The sequence below is a fragment of the Schistocerca serialis genome, chromosome 4 (assembly GCF_023864345.2).
Source record: "Schistocerca serialis cubense isolate TAMUIC-IGC-003099 chromosome 4, iqSchSeri2.2, whole genome shotgun sequence".
Taxonomy (NCBI): Eukaryota; Metazoa; Arthropoda; class Insecta; order Orthoptera; family Acrididae; genus Schistocerca; species Schistocerca serialis.
Genome location: NC_064641.1, coordinates 62,129,918 through 62,147,458, shown reverse-complemented (window position 1 = coordinate 62,147,458; position 17,541 = coordinate 62,129,918). Strand labels below are relative to the sequence as shown.

The 17,541-nt window shown below is 36.1% G+C and overlaps 1 long non-coding RNA gene across 4 annotated transcripts in view; it reads right to left on the bottom strand.

Moving 5' to 3' along the window:
* Nucleotides 1-708: 708 nt before the first annotated feature.
* LOC126473996 (uncharacterized) overlaps nucleotides 709-17,541 on the bottom strand; it is a 109,502-nt gene continuing 92,669 nt past the window's right edge. For 2 of the 4 annotated variants that reach the window (XR_007586551.1, XR_007586549.1), the window contains 3 exons: nucleotides 10,702-10,811; nucleotides 9,737-10,020; nucleotides 709-3,516 (listed from right to left, as the gene is read on the bottom strand). This is a non-coding gene — a long non-coding RNA (uncharacterized LOC126473996). The remainder of the gene's footprint in view (nucleotides 3,517-9,736; nucleotides 10,021-10,701; nucleotides 10,812-17,541) is intronic. The other 2 variants (XR_007586550.1, XR_007586552.1) reach the window with 2 other exon arrangements.

Sequence of the window (17,541 nt, the reverse complement as noted above, 5' to 3'; positions counted from 1 at the left end):
ATATTCAAAACTTTTTCTGTTATAACACCAAAAACTGAGATAGCTTCTTCACATAACAATTAAACTTTCTACAATTTGTCATTACTGAAAATCCACAAAATTAGTAACAATTTCTGTGATGTAAAAATGAATTAAGTCACACTCCTCATCTCAATTTATACAAACCAAAACCTTACTATTTATCAGTTCATAAAAAGTAGCGCATTAATTCATCATCCATGTAGTTTCAATTCTCCTTACCCCCACTCCACTCGACTGTGCTTTAGTCTGTAATGTCTGCGCTGTCCATAATATGTTAAACTGTAACCTCCTTCCTTCCTTCGACTTGACTCCTGCTTCTTCTTTTTCTTCTTCTTCTTTTGATAACCCAGTCCACTCTCAATATTTCTCATCCAGTAGCTCTTGTCCATCACCTGGTGCTGCCCTCTAGTGGATGAATGGAAGTCATCTAATATTCGATTTGCAATTATCTCTTTCTGTTTCACCTGCCTCTTTATTTTTACCAGGGTCACACTCTTGATCACTTGAAAAAAATACTTTATTTAACTGGTTCCTCTTCAGCTACACTTTTTGAATAGTGTGTTCCAAACTTCACCTTGACTATACAAGTATTGACCTGAAGGAATGATTATGTTTCATTGTCCGCCCCACCGTAGCTGAGTGGACAGCACGCTGACTTGTCATGTTGCGCGCGCGGGGGGCGGGGGGGGGGGGGGGGGGTTGATTCCCATTTGGGTTGGAGATTTTCTCCACTCAGGGACTGAGTGTTAGTGTCGTCTCCATCATCACCATTTCATCCTCATCGATGTGCAAGTTGCTGAAGAGTGATGTCACCTCAAAAGACTTGAACCAGGCGATCAGGTTTACCCGCCGGGAGGCCCTCGCCACACGATGTTTCATTACATCGCATGGAAAGCTACTGAAGCTTCCTCAGCAGTGAGATGATTTTCTTCTTCTTTTGCAGTGACACTATTCTCATGTTTTGTGCAAAAAGACATCATACTTTGTGACAAAGTTGTGCTTGAAACTGCTATCTTGTTTCTTAACGTTAATGTATTGCAGAACATCATATTGACTCCCATTGTAGACTCAAGAAGTACTTTTACACAATGTGCAAAATACGTTATCGCTTTACTATTCTAATTTCAGAAATGGTAACTTAGCTTTAGTCAGTAAATATGTACTTTCTCTTTGGCATTTATATGAAATGTTTGCAATATGCAACATCAAGTAAGGTTAGCTGTGACTCTTTAAATCCATTAAAACCACATTTTTAAATGTGGTGAGCTGAAGCAATAGGCAATGCACAAAGAAAGTGGAAGTGATGAACTGCTTGCCATGTGAAAGCTTTTAGTAGTACCAATAAAAGGATTTCAAAAATCATCCATGGTTTAGTTTGGTTTAATCAACAGGAGTATTTTCTTTATTCTTTGGGTATGACCACGTTTATTCTCCTTTTGGTTATGCTACATCTCTCTTGAAAATGCACCTTTCAAAATATAAGGGACAGTTAATGAGAAACAGGACAGTATATGCCCTGGTATGTATTTTGTCAGGACAAGGGAACACTTGAGCTAAAATAAAGGATGATCTGATAAAATGCAGGACATCTTCACACAGTGCCAGATATTATTTCCAGGCAAAATTTGCACACACGTAAAGTCACTTAAAACAGAAATCTTCCTAAACTGTACACTCAACTCCAAAAATGGCAGCTTACTAGATACACAGGAAGCATATACAAATAAAATAAAGAAGGAAAAATTACATTTACCTTTACATAAAAAATACATTTATCTCTACATAAAAAGAAATTTGAATTGGCAGCTTCACGTACACGTTTCTGCAACACTTATATACTCGTACAACATGACTTCTCAATTACTAGCTTCACATTTCTTTTTTTAATTTTGCTTTTCATATGCACAAAAACTAGTCCAAATTGCGTAAAGGAAGTTGATTTCAGTAATATGCATGTTCGTCCAGTTATCTTCAATTACTTCATCTAAAAGACACTTGCACTACAAAACCATATTTCAGTGCACTTCAAAACAGCCATGCCCTCATTTGCAACCTATGGCAACAAGGAATTTGTTGTTTAGCTCTCACTGATTGCCTTGGTTCACTGGTCACTTCTTAAATTTTTCAGTTGTTATTATACATAATGGAACAGAGAAAAAATCAAAAAGAAAAATGTAATTTATGTTTGCTTGCACAAAGACATACAGAACAAATTCAGCAAAAATGCTTCCCCATACCCATTCTACTCCTACATTAGTACTTTTGAGAAGTCAGGAATTGTTAATAGTCAACAACAACATGATTTCAGTGAAAATTGTTTATTGTCAACCATTTCCATTAATTTTCATTATACCAACACATTTTTTCATTTACATAACTATTGATTGTAACTCTTATATTTTTCTTATATCCATCAGGTTCGCAGTCGGAACATCTCAAAGTTATCTTACCCCTTGCTGTAAATAAGTACTGTTCGGCATAATGAATATAAACGGTTGTGAAATGAATATGGATGTGCAGAACTGAAAACATTCATATTCAGTCCACAACTGTTAAGCACACATACAAAATTTTCAACTTCTTATCAAAGGCATTTGAAACATTAATACCCATGTTGTGGATATAATGAGTTGTAGATAGGCACAACAAAAAGCCTTAGCAAATATGCGTTTTATATATAGCTTGAGACACACAGCCCGAAAAAATTTTATTACTGGTGTGGTCTCATAAACATCCACTTTCATTTACCTATGTGCCTGTAAACCGATAAACAGTTCGTCTCCTCTGATCAAAATCCATTTCAAAATGTAATGGAGACAGTAAGTAAAGTTTTTAAAGTATATGAAGTTCCAGTTTGAAGTTTTCTATTCACAACAATATTAATTTTATGAATAGATTTTCCATTATAACCACTGTCCATTTGCTGACAATAGGTTTACACTATGACAATTCATCAATCTTAACATTCTAATTTTCATAAAATAATCTAGGGCATACCCACATTCTTATAAATAAAACATAATTTTTCCCCATATATGACCATAATTCATTAATAAAGCATAATAATTCCTTAAATACAGTCAGTATTCAAACATATTACTCTCTATTGAAGTAGAAAGAACATGAATATGAAACACATTAAATGTTGTTACTATCAGAAGTACTTTCTATTTTGAAACTGTAAATTTCAACTTCATTTAAGAAAACGTGAGATTACTTTTCACTTCCCAGTAATACATGTGAATAAATTTTCCATGTTACAGTGATATTATTCTGAATAAAGTTTAGCACTTGTGCCCTTATTACTGAATGGAGAGAGAACAGAATGACAGAAGAAGGTAACATGGAAAGATGAAATGCAGAAGAATGAAAAACAGAAAATAGTTCAGTACCTTGTGATAGCCAGATAAATATTTTGAAAAGGATTCATGAACCCCTTAGGGCTCACATGCTAATGTTCATTCAAATCGCCGTCGCCTTTTGCATCATCTGTTTCTATTAAAGAAATGATATTTGCATGTACTTGTGATACATCTTTCCCTCAAAATTTTAACAAAATAAAGCATTGACACACAAACCATTTTCCTTTTAACACATTTCTTTGCAACTTTGCATGTAAACCTACTGCCTTGTATGCTGTACACATATTACCCCACATTATAATTTCCAGTATCCTCAAACAGTTAACAAAATAATAATGATTTCCAATACCAGTAAAGTTAAATAGAACTCAGTCATTATGAGACAGAATCAACATCATGAAACTTTCATCATTTACCTTACAGATGTTTTCAATATGTCCATCTGCTAACTCCTTACGTTTGCTGTCATACTCTTTCTTTAGTAACTTTAAATGGGTTCTCTTCCACATTTTGTTACTTTCAGCAGCATATAAGCCTACATTAGGTGGAATCTTCTCAATGACAGAGCTATCTGTCTCTTTACTTGACTTTTTTGTATAAGTAAATTACTGTCCTCACATAATGATTCCTGTATTTGGGTGTTCTATACTTTAAAGATTCACATCCTCTTTAAACAAACCAGTAGTTTCTAATTTAACCAGTCCCATATATTCCTCATCCCATATATCAAATATATTTTTGCATGGTCTCTTTGTACTAACGTACCTTCTACTTTCTTTTAATTCAAACACCTCACCATTACTATTTTGTACTACACATGTACTGTTCACTCTGTCTCTGTTTACTAAATCATCTTTCTGCTTTATCATTTTACACAACCTTTCATTAGCTTTTTCAATTTTGTCCACTACATTGTACATCTTCTAATTGATTGCTGCAGCATTTGCATAATTAAATGTTGTTTCCTCTTCACACAGCTCCCCACTTATAAGCTTTCCATTATTGACACAGTTTTGCTTCATATTAAATTACTTTCCAATCACCACTAATCAATAATATTTTATTCCAAGATCAGGTTTGAGTCATGGGCTAAGTATTACTAAACACCTAGCCACCATGTAATGGAATATTTGTTGGCAAAAAAATCCTATAGAAAAACTTGATACAACCACCCAAACAACAAGTGTCAAGAATACTTTTTCAGTGCTTTCACAAGCTAGTCCACTTCATGCCACAACAAGTAGCATTTTATATCAAAAGTTGCAAGCCTGTTAAACTTTCACAGGATCAAGGTGACATTATTTGTATGATGTGAAGTGACATAATGGTTAGGGCATTGAACTTTTATTTGAGAGGAACTTCATTCAACCATCCAGCAACAAAGATTTAGATTTCTCGTGGTTTCTTTAAATTATATGAGACAAATGTTTTGGTTCATATGAAAATGATGTGACATGTTTCTGTCCCCATCTTTTTACAGTCTGAGCTTTTTCTCCATCTATAGTGATAATGCTATTGACAAGATGTTAAACCATAATCTTCCTGTTCATCTGGTGAGGTTAGGTGTATGTATTTTATTTATTTAATCACCAGACCCATGAACATTAGAGTTGGCTGTTTCCTGTCATGGTAGAAATATCTCCTGCTTCAGATACATTGCTGTTTAAAGTGATATGTAGTTATTGCATCTGAAACTCTTAATGATGACATATTAACTGACTGAAAACAGTTGATGAGCCACCAATCTATTACTGTTTACTAATAACATTTGGCTATGTGTGATTTCTTTGTTGCTCTGCATGCATATTTGTAACTTAGTTGCAGCTTGCCAATTATGAGTTGAACGATTCAGGCGTTTAAAGGATATATATCTTTAGTAGTGCAGGGTCGTAAGGATGTAAGTCACTTTTTGGTCAATTATGGTTTGTTAAATGACAATGACAAGGAAAACCCAAGCTTTAGTGTGGTATAAAGGGCTTACATCAGGGTGCAAAACAAGGCCTACTGAATCAAATGGGCACTGTGCCTTAAGTCATATTTGCTAACATTTGTTGTGAATTAAGGGCTTATGTCGACTTATGCCCTTAGTATCAGCAGTGTATTATAAGCTGAATAAGTTTTATGTTGACGTATGCCCTTAGTAACACACAAGGTTCCATTTTAGGCCCCTTACCTTTTCTTTTGCATATCAGTGACCTTTCATAAGTAACATTACCAGAAGCCAAGTTTGTTTTGTTTGCCGATGATACAAACATTGCAATAAATAGCAAATCAAGTGTAGATCAGCTAATAAAATATTTTTGGACATTAATCACTGGTTCCTAGCCAATTATTTGTCACTAAACTTTGAAAAAACACACTTCATGCAGTTCAAAAATTGTAAGGGGTGTCCCATGAGTATATGCCTAACATATGATGACAAGCAGATAGAAGAAGTGGACAGTGTTAAATTCTTGGGATTACAGCTTGATAATAAATTCAACTGGGAGGAGCACACCACAGAACTGATGAAGCGTCTTAACAAATCTCTATTTGCAATGTGAATTGTCAGACATAGGGGATATAAAAATGAAAAAGCTGGCATACTATGCTTACTTTCATTCCCTAATGTCATATGGAATTATTTTTTGGGGTAATTCATCAAGCCAAGCTAAAGTTTTCCGGGCACAAAAACGTGCAGTAAGAGTTATATGTGGTGTGAACTCAAGAACATCCTGCAGAAGCCTGTTTAGGGAACTATATTTATTCCTTAATGAAATTTGTCATTAAAAATATAACTTTTTCAAACCAACAGCTCAATTCATGGAATCAATACTAGAAATAAGAATAATCTTCACAAGGATCTAAAGTCACTTAGTCTTGTACAAAAAGGTGTGCATTATTCAGGAACACACATTTTCAATAACTTGCCAGCAGCCATAAAAAGCTTAAAAACCAATGACATTCAGTTTAAGAGAAGCCTAAAGGATTTATTGGTGGCCAACTCCTTCTACTCAATTGAAGAATTTCTCAGTAGAACCAACTGATAACTTCTGCACAATTTAGTACAGCAATGCAGTAATGTGTTCATTGTAAATAAGTGTGTGTGTGTGTGTGTGTGTGTGTGTGTGTGTGTGTGTTTAAGTAAGTAGAGTCTAACTTATGCACCATTTCAGTGAAAAATAAGTATTATAGTAGTTGTATTACACATTTATTACCTTATAAATAAATAAAAATACTTCTTTTATTTTAAATTCAGTACATAAGTATTTGTAAAATGATTCTTTCATATAGCATTCATTAAAAAATGCTCATTCCACTTGGGACCTGTGGAATGGTACATTAGCTTATTTGTTTGAGTTGTAAATATTTGTCATGTATTGTTGCTTTTCTGACGTGTTCTACATCCTGGAGGACCTCCTCACTATGGATAAATTGGAATGAAAGTAAATCTAATCTAATCTAAAACATTATTAATTTATATTTGGTATTCGGTAATCTTTCCCCGTTTTGGCAATACTGTATTATTTGGGAAGTTTGTGCTATAAATATGTGCATTGTTGTTGCATTGTGAAAGAAGGAAGATTTAACATTCACTGATTATTGAATGTGTTCGATAGTGTTTACCTGTGGGAAGGAAATGGTTCATTCACTGCAGAAACAGACTGGCATTAACACAAGTAAGTGGATCTTTAAACTGATATAGTAGCTTCCATTTTGCAACACTAAATAAACTGTAGTCATACAGACTGCTTTATAAAAGTTGTGTCAAATTGCACTTCTTGTAAAACTACAGAAACAATAATTGAGGATACTTAATACAAAACACTGCTAATGTCTACAAAATATATTATTGTTTATTTTTAGATGAAAGCAGTGATAACAATTTAATATTGTCTTCACCATTATCCGAACACAATAAAATACGGTATATAATGGAGGGAGCCCCTGACAAACTATCAATGAACAAACTAGCATCTTCACTGTTAGATATTTTGGATTATGATTGTGACTGTCATCAAGACAAGATATATGTACCAGGTTCAGAAAGTCAGAGCTGCCTAGATGATGAAATAATAATGAGAAGAAAAAGTCATGTTACTAAAAAACTGAAAGTCCCTCTTGATGATTCAGATCAGCAGCAAGAATACATTGCACAAAATATTCCTGCGAACCCTATGATGGAGACATCTCTTTCAAGATACGGAATTGAGCAGCCTTCTACAAGCAATGGCAATGGTGAAGGTATGGCTATTCAATATCGTTGGGTTAGAGCACTGCGCAAAGAACGAGCTGTTCTTCTACATACTGGACAGTCGTACATTAATGTTAGTGGGAAGGGAGTACATGCTAGAAAGATGAAACCTCTTAAATAGTGCAAAAATAAATGTTTTTTCATACTGGAAAATGATATTCCCAAAACTATTTTTTCGGAATACTGGGGTCTCGGTATCAATGTTAAAAGAGTTGCATTTATAGCAAAGCGTGTCACTACTAAACATGTGGCAACCAGGAGACCAGAAAGGAAACATGTTCTAGAAACAGGAATATTACCCATGAATAATGTTTTGAAATCAATGGTCAAAGGAAACCTGTATGCAAACACTGTTCCCTCAGCACACTGGATGAGCATGAGAAATTTGTTAGACACGCCATTAAAAATAAAAGACGAAGCGCTACTGGAATACCCCCCCCCCTCCCCCCCCCCCCCCCCCCCCCCCAGTAAAGGGCATGGAAAACATACTCCGAAACGTAATATGAGTGAGGAAGAATTGAATGAAGTAAGAGCTCATTTATTGTCTTTCCCTTCGTATGACAGTCATTGCACCAGAAGGAGCAATGACAAGAGATATCTCCCTTCTCATCTGAATTTGCAAATTATGTACCAGTTATACACAGAGAACAAAGCAAAACCTGTATCCAGATTTATCTACGAAAGGGAATTTCATGCCTTGAAACCCTCCTTCAAAAAACCCGAAGTAGATATATGCCACAAATGTGATGTCTTACATATAAAAATAGAAGTTGCAAAAGAAACCGGTAATGCAGCAGATCTACAAAATTACTTGGCCGAACAAAAACTATATCAAGAGGCAGCTGACTTTGCTTATTTATCAAAAGCAAAAGACAATGATATGTGTAAGCAAGATGATTCTAAAAAAACATTTCAGCTTTTATCTGCAGCAATGCGTTCCTACACCATGCCTTGATTCCTCTGTAGCTTTCTACAAATGTCAGCTGTGGACATTTAATTTGACAGTACATGACAATTGTACAGGACAATCCATCAACTATGTGGCATGAAGCTTTAGCTGGTGGGGTAGGAAATGAAATTGCTTCGTGCTTATACATGCATTTGGCTACACATGTGGGGGTCAAAATAAAAACTCCCATATTGCAGCAATGTTCATTAAGGCTTTGAGAGACTTCCATCACATCAAGGTCATCAATCATAAATGCCTAGTTGCTGGACAGAAGCACATGGAATGTGACATCAACCATTCCACGATAGAGAAACAGAGGAAAAAAATTCAAGGTTTCAGTTTACTATCCTCATGATTTGTACCAGTTGCCAAGGAGCACTGGCAAAAAACTACAATTAAATGTTATTTAATTAAACAAGATCAGTTTTATGACTTTGCTGGACCGCTCAAATCTTGTTTGATTTCTAGAAAGAAAAACACAGATTGAGAACATTACTCATGGCATGCCGTTCAATGGCTCCAGTATACTAACAATGAAGGAATGGTCAACTACAAGAATTCCTTGGGTGACGAACCTTTCAAGACGTTGAGTTTCAGAAGAAGGGGCAGGCCATCAGTGGACCAAGTGGAAAGGAAATACAAATTACTCATGTCTGTATCCAGTGAAAAGGAGGAGGATTTACTTGACCTACTGCCTCTTACACCACCAGTGTTTCATAACTTTTATAAAAGTCTTCCTACAGATCGTGATACAATTGCACAAGATCCAGATCTAACTGAAATTGACTAGGAGTAGCATTCTTGTCATATCCTGTTTGATTTATTTATAACATCAGGCTGATTTCTGGAATAACTGAATCCACAATATTGTTCTTGTTCATAAAATTCATAATGTGTTGTTATAGAAATATTTACACAGTATATACTTCCTTGTTTAATATTTAGTGTGCCTCATATAATGTTGTCTGAATGTGGTAATAATTTGCAAATAAAGTTGTTTCATGTCACAGTCATTAAGGTCATAAAATTATTATGGAATGGGCTGCAGCACATATCTACATTTACGGGATGAAAAGAGGGGAAAAATAAACTTACGAGCCCAAGGAAATTTGAGCCATAAAATAGGGAATATTTACTATGTAGTAATGTGCTGTTAGTTTAAATACATACCTATTTGGATTTTAGAGTGGATTGTGGTCTTTGCTGTAGCTCTCCTCAAAAAAAAGTTTATAGTTTTGACGTGAGCCCCTTTGACCCTGCACCAAAGATATGCCACAGTCTTACAGCATGTTAGAAGCAACAGTGTTTTTCATTCATTCTTCGTCTGTGAAGACTTATTTATTTATTTATTTTCAGCCAGTGGCATTTCAAGCTCTTCTCTGATACAAAGATTCTCATAAGTCCAGCTTCATATATTGGTTACCAAATAATTTGCATAATGTAACAGCATTCTCCTGTAAAGAGAGAATAATAATTAGAGATTAACATATCTTCTCTAATTGTAAAAATCATAAATTAAAGTAAATCCTTGCCGGGAGACCACAAAGGGTAGCTCAGGATGCTAATTGGAAAGGTTTTCTTTATTGATCATATTGGTGCCTATCCTTCCTAAAGAATATGTGCAGCTGGAAAGGATTGTGATTAGTAGGTATAGAGCATTTTTTATTCTGAAGGAAGGATGAGGGTGAAATTCCTCTTGCAAGTAAAACCAAAAGAATGGCCAACTAGGTATCCATTTGAAGGACAGATTGATCAATAGTGATTAACACCCTACTTTCCTTAAAGATTGAGAGAGTTAATGTAGGACTTCACCTCACAGACGGGTGATCAGAAACCATTCACTACCATTTCTTCTTTCATTGCTGGCCATATCTTCGACTGGAATATCACTCTACCACCAGGAATCAAACTAGCTCACTTCCGGTCAGCAGCCTCCCCTCTATTGTCAATCAAAAATCTCAGCTTTGGAGGTAACCTTTTTTAACTAAGAGATTATAGCACAGCTGACAATGTGATAGAAATGCTGTGTATTTGGACTATTTTTTCATCTTTCTGTCTCACTAGACAGGCCTTACATAAGCTATTGCTTCAAGCCAGAAAATATTTTACAGTTACTGTTAGTTTCACTAACTTACATTACATCTGATGAATCTCATTTTCTTATAAAAGTTTCGACTGCAACCTGAAGAGGAACTGCACTGCTTCCACCACCTCTGTATCCAACTGCACTGTCACATCCAACTTCCTGTGGAAATTGAAAAGAACTTTGAACTGATTTACTTAGGTTGTTAAAGGACTTACAGTTTATCATGTACTTCAAAACAGAGCGTAAAGGATGTACTACTCTTTCTTGATGTGAAAGAGTGTAATAAGCTTACTGACATCCCTCCCAAGCAGAACAATCGTACGCTGTGTATTAACCATGAAGCCATATGTTACAAATGATGCAGGAATCTAGAGTTCTAACTGTGTAAAGTACATTATATGTTTAGAGACAATAGCTTTTAGAAAAGAACAGTTCTAAGAAGGGTGGTGAATGACCTGCACAAGCAGAAATGCTTCAGGAAGAAGAAGAAGAAGAATAATTATGGCAACGTGTAAAAAAGCCAACGGCAAGGAGCAGTTGGAGTAAAAGCACCTCCATTATGCACACATGCAGGGAATTGGTGAACATGTGGGAAACATTCTCCACCAATTGGTTATTCGGTCAGTCTATCAAAGCCAGGGCTGTACTGAAGGCATGGCGGGACCCCACCAAGGGTGCAGGCAAAGAGGGGGCATAGCTCTGGCAGTTCTGTCAATGACAAAGGGTCACTTCAGTATGACTCTGTTCAAAGCATGAACAAAGCCAGAGGTGTATTCACCTCCATGAAAGATGCTGTTGACAAGTGCACATGGGAGGAAACTATGAAGTCAGCTGTTCATGTGGACTAGTATACTAATGAGAAGCACACTGTCTTGTGTGAACATTGTAATGCTTTACTAAGCAGGGCATTGTTGTGCTGTGGAGGGGGGGTATTCAGCTGGGCTACTGTGGGGCCTGGGGCCTATAGTAGTAATCAAAGGCACCATGACAGCCATCTATTACATGAATATTATTGCGGGCACCTGCATCCCACCATGCCCGACAGCAATGGCATCGACTATTAGAACAACTGTCCATGTCGCTTGGCCAGAATTGTGCTACAGTGGCTTGAGAAGCTGGAGAATTCTGACCAGTGCGACTGGATATTACAGTGTGTGTGTGTGTGTGTGTGTGTGTGTGTGTGTGGGCGCGCGCGTGTTCACTAACATTGTGGACTTACAGAAAGAGGTTCCTTTTTTTGGATCATCAGTGAAGTGGCTCCCATAAGTGACTGTGAATCCAAGATCGTGCCTAGTTTTACATCGTAAATAAAGAAGACTTCCTGTGGCTTCATGATAAGGAAATTTGATGTGTTAACTCTCGTGATTTTCTTCGCTTGCCTTCTCCTTTGGAGCTAGGGGAGCCTTGCAGTCAGTTATACTGAACTTTTACAGTATTTTCTTCTCATACAGTTCTTATTCCAGAAATATTCATCATCTGTCCTAATCATTTGTATCCGTTGGTATATATCTGGATTTTATACCACGGACGTTTCAAAGTTCTTCTCAAGTTTCTTCAACATGATTCCCATTTTCTCCACACTTTTCCTGTAATTATTCCATCACCCACATGTACAGCTATGTACATTTCTTCAGTTATGTTTCTAGATATGCGCTGATCTGACTACAAGTTCTTCTGTTTTTAGGAAACCTGGATTTACTTTATAGGCAATGTCATTTGATTCTTCACTAGTAACGGGAGTTTCCTTTGAAATTTCTTTTGTCACTCATACAAGACATACTGATACAATACTTCTTCTTTCTGCATCAGACAATCTGTAGACAAATGGATTATAACCAGCCAAAAATTTTTGATTTATTTCTGTCTTCAAATTTCTTCAAATAGTGTAGATTTTTTGTAAAAACTCCGAAAGCTTGAAGTCTTAACAGTTCTGATCTTCTCCCAAAATATTTTTCAACAGGTGTGACACGTTGATGTTAGTTGGGCTTCTATTGATTAACTTGTAACTTTAAGCATGTCTTTTCCCCATAGCTCTTTCTTCAGTTACTGCAAAGATCATAGCTCGCGCGTTGTTCGTTATTGTTAAATTTAGTTGCTCTTCTTCCCAATTGAGTTGGAGTACTATATTCTAGGACCAGTGATGGCTGCTGTATAAGAGCAAAAGAGCATGTAAACACCCTAATCTTCGACAACTTGCAGAGTTACTTTTCTTTGAATGTTGTTAAACATAACGTAGATGCTGCAATCTGAAAGATATAGCACTTAAATATATTGCATTGCAGCTCCTCTAGACTCTGTGAAAATTGGCATCAGCATCGCAAACACATCTTCATTTGTGCACATTTTAAGGAGCTTTTGTGCATGTGCAACTCGCGTGATGCATGCCTTACAGCCCAAATGCAAACAGATTTGATAAACTACGTGCACAGTTCATGATGTGCACAGCTGGCCCTTGTCACTCAACTAGAAGTTCACATCAGTGCCACCAGGTGGTAGTGCACTGCAGCAGACTTTTAACCCCATTCACTCAGCATAAATCCTGCTAGATGATAGCACACTCCTCATATATGTTAATTCACTCACTACGTACTGTAGTAAAATTAGATTGGACATCAGTGTATGATAAAGTTGTACTGACAGTAAACCTATCTTGTGGGTATCTGAATGAGTTGTGGTATATTAAGCATACATTTTATCATACAGTAATCCGCTTGAAGCACTCAGAATCATAAGGGCCTAAAGCACATCACCATCCATTGTGAAATTTTAGCATTTATTCATGCTTCAGAAATATGTTGATCTTCCGGTGAGTCACATTTACCTCTGCTGTAGGCCCACATTGTATATATGAAAATTACGAGAAACTCTATCACTGATTTTTCTGATACTCATTTAAATGTGTAATTGATGGCAGTGTGCTTTAGACTTTATGGATCTCAGTGCCTCATTTGTGTTCTACTCAAGTGTCCATGTTGGTAGACATTACTACTTGAGTTTAATCATTTCCGCAAATGGCACTTTGTTTGTGGAGTTAGTTGTTTACTGTGCGAGGATTGGCACCCATGTGCAGTGTAAACATAGACTATGTTGATTGTATTTTAAATGCCAACAGTAAAGTAAAGTTGTGAGGACAGGTCGTGGGAAGTGCATAGGTAGTTCAGTTGGTAAGAGCACTTGTCCGCAAAAGGCAAAGGCCCCGAGTACAAGTCTCAGTCTGGCACACAGTTTTAATCTGGCAGGAAGGTTCATATTAGCGTACACTCTGCTGCAGTGTGAAAATCTCATTCTGGGAACAGAAAAGTAGATTATCATTAAAAGTTAGCAGCAAAGGCACTAGGGCATCCGAGAACAGATCCTTTCATTGAGAGAGTGACAAAATTGAGTAAATGTGACTATAAGTAAACATTTAGCAAGGAAGTGTACATTTAGCACAAGTTGCTGTGTGGGTGCAGCGTACGAATATCTGATTTTCAGCCCAGAAGTAACTTTGTGAACTAATACATCTGTTCAGATGTTGTGCATTTGTTAAAAAAAAATTGGAAAAAGCGTGAAAACTCCCACTTACGCAAAAATGCGAAATGGAGAGTTGTGAAAGCTTACATATTACTTCATTATTGCTCCAAACTATTCTTAATTATGTACAAATCAACAAAATTCCACAAAAAATTCTTTCTTTTGTCAGGTAAGTTATGCATGTTATTATTATTACTGGCAGTGGCTGTAGTATAAACTTGTTGATAATCACAAGTGCTATACAGTGAAAACTATTAATTTCACACTTTCTAATTTATCTGAATCTAAAAGTTTGTGAACACCCAGAATGTATACTCTCAAGCCACAAGTGTCTAGTACAATTGCTTTTCCTACACAACAATTCTTAAACCCATGACTGGTGTTCTTGTCACCACCATCACATCTTATTTTTAATAGTTTGAGATTGAACTGATTTTCACTTTCCAACACACATTTCCTTATGAATCTTTCAACCTCTGACCTATATCTTTCTCTCTCTCTCTCTCTCTCTTTTTCCCCAACATATCAATATGTATTATTTGGAATGGTATTGTTGCTCTTTCTCTCATGATGAAAAATGCCTTTCTTGTTAGCTTAACTCTCACACAAGCTTCACACAGTTTCTCAGCTAAGCATGAACTATAAGGAAAACCATTACACATTTTCTTGGTCTTTGAACTTCAACTAATGGCTGGATAACCTTGCTCCTGATTTCTTGTTAATTTCTTAGAATACATTTATGGGTTTATATTACTTTAGAATGAATATTTTTCTTTACGAATTTGAACAGATTGTTTAACAAAACTGTGCAATTTTTTCAGTAATAACATTCATAAAAATCAGATTTTTGTTCAGTTTAGAAACATAGGTAAGGTCCTTCATAATACAGTTTTCACCCAAAGAGTTTTCTCTTGCCACTATCTTCATTGGTCGTCTTGTTTGGCAACTTCAACAACGATGTCATAACCTCTCACATATTTTAACTTGTCTACTTCATTACAGACATGACCTGCGCATGCACTATAAGGAACCATGCCCATTTCTTCCTTCTCATTAAATTCTTCTGAATTTTTTTCTTCGTTGCAATCATATGTAATAAGTACACTGTTTTTTTCTTTCATTCTTCGCTGATGACTTCTTTCTTGTTCTCTTCAGTGACATCATCTTTCTTGTGCTCTTGAGTGATGTCTTCTTTCTTGTTTCCTTCAATGACTGGATAGTTTTCGATATGTTCTAATGGGAAAAATGCTATTTTTGTGTTGTCTTTGTTCTTAAAATAATAGTCTTCTGTGATTGTTCTTTTACAGAGAGGACAGGGCTTGAAAGGTCTCATTCTTCGTTCTGGAAGTTTTGTGTGTTAAGTATCACTACTCTTCTCTGTGATAATATTTTTTCCATTTAGAACAGTGTTCTTTCTTCGTAGGGTTCTTGTTTTCTTTTGGGAAATGTCTATGTCCACCACAGTTGTTACAGATCAGATCGATTCTTTTGTTTTTGTTAAAATGAACATCAAAGGTAACACTCTCTTCTTGATAGTTATTTTTAAGTCGTTTCTCTTCTGTTATGAGCGCTGCAGCTTGAGTTTCCACAGTCTTCTCACCACTTGATGACGAATCCTACGCTAGAGATAAAAGTTTGAATTCACCTGGCAAAACAGACAGTACCTTGTGTATGAGGATAGTGGAAAATCTCTTCTCACACAAGATGGTTCAACTGAAATGTTATATTCTGTAGAGCTCTGACGCTACTAGGTACCTCTCTAGTTTTGTCAAATTTGAAACTATGAAATTATTGAAGCATCTGCCGAGTTCTTCGAGAGGTATCTATTTTGTATGTTACTTTGTATGTTACATGTATACCCATGGAAGTTTCACAACAAAACACACAGGACTTTACTTTATTGACAATTGTTTTTGTTGTGTAACGTTTTACCTTGTTGACTTTTCTTTTTTTCTTTTAAGAATAGAAATAATGTTGTCAGCTCCACAGTTTTTTTTTTATTAAATTAACTTTTTGAAACTAGTCAAGAAATTAATTTAATAAAAAATTGTGCAATTGACAGTTGATTGTTTCTATTCTTAAAATGTGCTTCACAGCTGCTGATTGACAGCCTTGAATCAAACTCATTTTTTTTCTGTCACATTTTTCTTGTGATTCATTTCCATGCACATCACACAGATCTTGTGTAGTAAATAGTATTCTAATTTTGACATCCCACATGACAAAAGTACAGCTGTCCTTAAGCACTTGCATATCAGGAAAGCTTCATTTTATGACATTTTAAAGTTTTTTGTTAAAATTTGCACCCATTGTTCTTTAGCTTGGATGTATTCAATTTATTGGAAAGCCGGCCGGTGTGGCCAAGCGGTTCTAGGCGCTTCAGTCTGGAACCGCGTGATTGCTCCGGTCGCAGGTTCGAATCCTGCCTTGGGCATGGATGTGTGTGATGTCCTTAGGTTAGTTGGGTTTAAGTAGTTCTAAGTTCTAGGGGACTGATGACCTCAGATGTTAAGTCCCATAGTGCTCAGAGCCATTTGAACCATTTTTTTTAATTGGAAAATTACAAGATACTCTCTATTGCTTTCTTCTTTCGCATAGACCAAAGATACAGACAAGCGCACACACTAAATGGACACCAAGAACATTAACCAATCAACTGATATGCTAGTGATAAATCTTTGAAGCACTGTTGACTTGGAATGGCATATTGTCAAAATATGCTAGTTATAAAACGAAGACAAAACATACGATAAATCCAATAAGGAGTACCCATAGTTCTTAATTTATTGATTGCTATTGAGTTTCATCGTCACACTGAGTGCCACGTCATTTTGACGTTACTTCTGGATAAGCCAAGTGTGATCTTAGATAGCCCCCCAGGAAACTTCATGGCCATTGATAAATGAACTTTGGAAATGTTATATTGGATTTCATCGCATTTAGTTGTTTTCATTTGATAGCTACCATGTTTTGACAGTATTCCATTTCAAGAAAGTGTCACATTAAAGATTTATCACCATTTTAAGGCAACGGTGCATTGAAGATTCATCACAAATGCATCACTCTTGGAATGATTTCTTACAATTAAATGTGAGTTATTGGCACATCATGGTGAAAACCTTTAGGAGATAAATAAAATTGCTGGTCATGTAACTCGCAGGAATGATATTTGTATCCTCGCTTGTCACAAATACACTACTGGCCGTTAAAATTTCTACACCCTGAGGATGACGTGCTACCGATGCGAAATTTAACTGACAGGAAGAAGATGCTGTGATATGCAAATGATTAGCTTTTCAGAGCATTCACACAAGGTTGGTGCCATTGGCGACACCTACAATGTGCTGACAAGAAGAAAGTTTCCAAACGATTTCTC